This window comes from Mus caroli, chromosome 8, assembly GCF_900094665.2.
Source record: "Mus caroli chromosome 8, CAROLI_EIJ_v1.1, whole genome shotgun sequence".
Classification (NCBI taxonomy): Eukaryota; Metazoa; Chordata; class Mammalia; order Rodentia; family Muridae; genus Mus; species Mus caroli.
In genome coordinates, this window is record NC_034577.1 from 76,800,095 (window position 1) to 76,806,125 (window position 6,031).

General features: G+C 44.7%; 1 long non-coding RNA gene across 1 annotated transcript in view; it reads right to left on the reverse strand.

Moving 5' to 3' along the window:
• The window catches only part of LOC115031737, a 7,854-nt gene extending 2,373 nt beyond the window's left edge, over positions 1-5,481 (reverse strand). The window contains exons 1-2 of the long non-coding RNA XR_003837392.1: positions 5,423-5,481; positions 4,321-4,357 (exon numbers count right to left, since the gene is read on the reverse strand). This is a non-coding gene — a long non-coding RNA (uncharacterized LOC115031737). The remainder of the gene's footprint in view (positions 1-4,320; positions 4,358-5,422) is intronic.
• Positions 5,482-6,031: the final 550 nt, after the last annotated feature.

Below are 6,031 nucleotides of genomic sequence, written 5' to 3' on the forward strand. Positions count from 1 at the left end.
GGAAGGAAGGAAGGAAGAAAGAAAGAAAGAAAGAAAGAAAGAAAGAAAGAAAGAAAGAAAGAAAGAAAGAAAGAAAGAAAGAAAGAAAGAAAGAAAGAGGGAGAATCCTGGATCTGGAATTACAGGCTGATGTGAACTGCCTAATGCGGATGCTAAGAAGCTAACCTGAGTCCTCTACAAGAGTTGCAACTGAGCCTTCTAAACTTTAATTAAACATACATTTTTGTTCTTTAATCCAGGCCTTGTTTGGAAGAGATGATCAATAACTACAATGAGAAGTTTAAGATCAATGTACTGAAATTTGATCTTAGAATTTTAACATCATATACCTAATGTCTCATCTTTTACACAGCTATGAAACCTGATTAACCTTCCAACTTCCTTTCAAAATTGGAAACATCTAGCCATCCTAATCTTCATAGCGAAGCTCCCTTTTGCTAAAAATATTGTGTAACGGTGGGTCTTTCTATGTCTACCCCATTTCCCAAATAATGACACAGAATCTTGTTTTATTTATGACTGCCTTTGGCCTTCATACTAGGCTTAGGCTTAGGCTTGCCCTTCAACTATCTCTTAACTTTCATTAACCTTTATAGTATTCTATATCTGCCGCATGGCTGGTTACCTCTCCTCAGTTTCATACAACTGATTTCCTCTGAGTCTGGGTAGTGAATCTCCCGTGCTTCTCTCATCCCAGAGTTCCTCTCCCTGACTGCAAGTCCTGTCTTCCTATTCTCCTTTGCTATAAGACACAGGCTTCTTATTTAACAAATCAGAAGGTGCCTTATGCAGGTAAGGAAAAACAGAGACCACATCTTCACACAGTGCACAAAAACAGTCCTACATTCTCCCTTTTTCCTTCTAATACTATCTTCTATGTCTTTTCTTAAAACCTTGAGACATAGGAACATTAACAGATACATTTGCCATCTGTTGTGAGGAGACCAAAATGTCTACACGCACCCCTGGCGCCCTTAATTAGGTTCTGGTGAAAACCCAACATTTGATTTCACCACAGTTCACCCTGGAAAGACAGTGAGTTTCTTTGGTTTAGCTAGAGCAGGGTTGAGGGGTTACTGACAGGCCACAGAGAACTGTCCTCCGCCAGTATGGGTGGTGGCTTCCACAGAGCGGCAGAGGCGGAGCTCAGTCTTCCTAGTCTTCTCCAGCCTTTACCTCTGGCTGGAAGGAGGGGCTCAGAACTCAGTGAGGGTCCAGTGACCTTCGTCCTTACTCCTTCTATGGAGGAGCATCAACAGTCAACAAACCCGAGGGTGATGTTCTCTCACAAGCAGACAGAGCTTCTCCAATAACCAATTAGAAATTCCCCTCTCCCAGGTTGCTTGTACTCTGATTTTTGAACACTTCACCCACTGTCAGGAATTGGTGTTAGGTGTTCCTTGGCATTAGGCTCCTGAGAAGCCATCAAGGAGAGCTGGATGTGGTGGTGCAAGCCTTTTGTGCCTTTAGTTCAAGATTTTGCAAGACAGAGACAGGCAGGTCTCATGAGATTAAGGCCAGCCTGGTCTACATAATAAGTTCCAGGACAGCTGGGGATATATAAAGAGACTGTAAGTAAAAAGAAAGTGTGGGAAAACCCAGCTAGTTAAGGTAGAAGTGTACCATTGTCCAAATAGCCTTCTGGGCTCGGTGCAAAATGGAATACTCCTTCTACCAGCAGTACCCCTACTCTGACCCTGAGCCCCACACACCTAATGAATGTCACGTAACCTTGGTGAAGATTACTTCCTTTCTTCCAAGAAGAACCTGGTCAGCTAGCACTTGAAATTCCTGGAATGCCTCCCAGTGTTAATGAGTACGACCTTTGCCCACCCTGCCCACCCTGGACATCCCTGTCCTCTTAAACCAAAACTGGATAACTCTTGAATCAGCCAAAGTAAAGCTGACCACCACCCCACCCCACTCCCCACGGCCACCTGTCATCTCTGCCCCATTTGCCCTCATGGACCAATACCCACCAAAGATTCCTGGGGGCGGGAGGAGCCTCAGGAAAGAAGGGAGGGAGGGAGGGAGGAAGAGAGGGAGGGAGGAAGGGAGGAAGAGAGAGAGGGAAGGAAGGAATGGAATAAAAAGAAGGTAAAGAGTGGCTGGGGCTGCACAGCGCCAAATGCTGGGATTTCACAGACAGGTATTTTTCATGCACTTCATGTCAGTGGCATGTCTCCTTTACTCCAATCTCCCAGATGGCTGGAACACCACGGAGTAGTTGGCCACTTTTTTAGTTTCTTACCTTAGTCTTATGCATAGAACTTGTCTGGTCGCTATGGCACTGAGGGACTGAGTTAGAGTCTCTGATAGGCAGATAAATAGGTTAAGTGGAAACTTGTAGTTTCTTTGGAAAGTCAGTTATGTCAAATGATGGTTTGCTGGGGCACACAGTTGAAAGGATGTCTTGCTAAAGCAAACAAGTGAAAGACTGCTATCCTGAAGCAGACACAGGTGAGAGGATGTTTTGATATAGCAGACCTGGGATGAAGGAGTATATGTATGACTCCACAGACATGGGAGGCAAGCACTGAGCTTCAGTTTGGTGTCCTTCTCCTTCACTAAAGACATACATGTATTGGTTCGCCTTACATAGTGTTGTTGAGCTCAACGTGTGGCTGCTAGTGAGAGAAACTTGCCCAAGAACTGATCGTGAGGTTCCTGCAGCAGGTTGCTGCCTCCATGGCCTTGCCTTAGGCTGACTGGTGAGCCTGGTGGTTTCTTCAGGATTGAACTACAGCTGCCTGGTGTCTGCCTGCCTAGAGGACTGGTCTGCAGCTGCTGAAATGTATTTGGTGTTTGCTATGGGACCGAGCTGCTGACAAAGAAGATCATCAAGCTTGCCCCCAAAGAACTATTGCTGAACAGGTCCACTTCCCCAAAATCCTAATAGCTTTTCTCTTCCACTACCTCTGCTGGGTGGCGAGCTAGAGGAGAGGCTGAACCCCTATTAAAAGTAGGTTGCAAAAAATTTATGCCAACAGACAGGGACAGGGGTTATGACCAGGTAATAAATAACTAAATTCCAAGATGGCTGCCTTCTTCTTCATCCTCCTGACCTGAGACAAAAACTTAAAACAATGGCATTGTGGGTGAAAGGACAACATAAACCCTGTTTGTCTCCATTTAAGGACCAGACTTGATTTTGAAAAAATAGACATAAGGCACCAGCCCTAGGAATAGACCCTAAGTCCCAGAAACTAGGCCATAAGACACTAGCTCCAGGGGAAGAACATAAAATTCAGAACAAGATCTTAAAACTCTCTCCCAAAGAACAGCCTGGGGATAACCACAAAAATGGGGAAATGTCTTATCTCAGAATGGCCCACCTGTGTTGGGCAGCCCTATTTCATAATATAGTTAAACATTCATGACATAGGAATGCAGGCCACTGACCACCTGTGACACCCCTAGCCCCTACCAATGAAATTTTAGATTACCTAATCCTTCTAGAGAGTCCCCCTGGCTCCCCGTTCCCTAATAAGAAGGCTTGAATGCCTTTGCCTGGGGTAGCCATTTTGGAGAATAGTTGACCCCCTGCATGCTGGATGTTTCTGCAGAATAAACACTCTTTGTTTTTGTATACTATTTGAGTCTGGGGTCTTCCTTCAACAATTTTCAGATCCTTACATGGGCTTTTGCCCATCTCAGTAATCCCCATGGTTGCTGATGGACTGGCCCAGCTAGTTCAAGGCCTTATGGGGGCATGTTTACATAATAGTTGTTGGCCAATCAGCCATTCTGTCTTTCTTCAAACTGACCAACCCTGAAGACCCTTCAAAGACTTAAAAACAAACAAAAAACCCTAGCCCTTAAGGAGAGAATGGGCTCTCTCTCTCTCTCTCTCTCTCTCTCTCTCTCTCCTCTCACTTACTCCCCCATTCCCCATTGTGGATGAATGTGATCAGCTGCCTTACTTTTCTGCCACCATGATTCCCCTACCTACCATGATGGATGATGGATTATACTCTCAAACTGAGCCAAAATAAACCATCTTCTTAAGTTGTTTTTATTATGTATTTTCACAACAGGGACAGAAATAACTAATAATGTAACAAGTCCAACTAGGCTGCATCCTTTCCTGAACTCCAATTCTAGTGAGGGAGACTGACATGTAAATCAATGGCCACAGTCCAATTGCAATACTTTCTCCAAGAATAGTACAATCAAAGAGCCTGAAGAAGAAATGTCAGAATCAGAGAGATCCAAGAAAACTTTTCAGCAGGTGAGGTGCTGCCTAACCGTAGAAAATCAAGACCCAAGATGGGGGAGGAAAAGGGTGGACCAGATGGCTCAACAAGAAACAGTACTTACTTTTGAGCATAGTGATCTGATTTCAATTTTCAGTACCCTATGGTGGAAGGAGACAAGAAGTCCCTCAGATTGTCCTCTGACCCCAACATGTATACAATGGCACGCACACACACACACATACACACACACCCCACACCACCACCATCACCATCACCACCACCACCACCACCATCAAATAAAATTAAATAAATGTAGTCAGGCAGTGGTGGCACATGCTTTTAATTCCAGCACTTGGGAGGCAGAGGCAGGCCAATTTCTGAGTTCGAGGCCAGCCTGGTCTGTGAGTTCCAGGACAGCCAGGGGAGAAACCCTGTCTTGAAAAATAATAAATAAGTAAGTAAGTAAATAAATAAATAAAAACAAACTCTTAAAAAAAAAAAAGATGAGCCGGGCGGNGGTGGCGCACGCCTTTAATCCCAGCACTCGGGAGGCAGAGGCAGGCGGATTTCTGAGTTCGAGGCCAGCCTGGTCTACAAAGTGAGTTCCAGGACAGCCAGGGCTATACAGAGAAACCCTGTCTCGAAAAACCAAAAAAAAAAAAAAAAAAAAAAAAGATGTCCTTCAAAGCATGTTGCTTCCAAGGAGATGTTACAAAACTTGGCATGTTAGCATGGGGTGGACTAGACGGCCTTGGTCTCAGGATATCGACTCTTTGGAACAGGAAGTAACTATACAGAAACTAGGACACACAGATAAGCCAGTGCCTTTAAAGAGAGAGATGAATCAAAAAAGAGCTCTCTAAAAGGAACATGGAGAAGGTTTGATTTTATCTGTGTCATAACAAGTTTTGTTTGCAGAAATGAAGATATCCTAGAGACATTTGTGTCTCTCAATTTGACTCTCAGGCTATTGAAACAACGGACCTTAAAGAAATGAGAACTTCCCTAGGATCTAACTAGGGAGAAGAGAAATGTGACAGCAAGCAGGGAAAACTCCATGAAAGAGGTTTCACGTAGTTCTAACAACCTGTCAGTCTCCTTGACAGGAAGAGACTGGAGCCCAGCCAGCCATGGGTCAATGGGAAGGACCACACCGTCTCCAGGACTGCTTATTTAAACTCCTTATTTAAACTTTAAAATCATGTCAGGACCTCAAACCTTACTTATCTCAGACTTGAGGGGTTTGCTGGATCTCCTTGTTCCTCTTTCAAACGTGGTCACATAGAATGAGTCTTCTTTGTCCACTTTTCATTATGAGTTAGGCTAATTTCATTGGCTTGTTGAGAACAGGTGGCCAAACTTGGCTTCGGACACATGGTATGACCTTCAAATTTTGGTTAACAGTGCCTGATAGGGTAATCATTATACAGTAAGTCCTCAGTAAATATGTGAATGCTTGTGTTGCTTAAAACAAAGACCAACTCTAGCCAGGGAGACCACGTATTAGGAATCCAAGTCCTAAAGGAAGAGGACTAGAGAGAGAGAGAGAAAGAGAGAGAGAGGGAGAGATGACTCAGTTAGGAAAATATTTTGCCATGCAAACGTGAGGACGTGGAGTTTGACCTCTAACATCCAGGGACTGGAGAAATGTCACAGTGATGAAGAACGCAGGTTGCTGTGGTCTCCCTTCCCCCAGCTTGGAACCTGCCTGCTCTAGGGCGGAGCTACCGGCTCATTCGTCCTGCCACGCCCACTGCTGGAACCTGACTCTGCTGCCTGGAGGCACACACGTGTTTGTCCTGCTACTGGACCCTGAGTTACTTGGCGGGAAA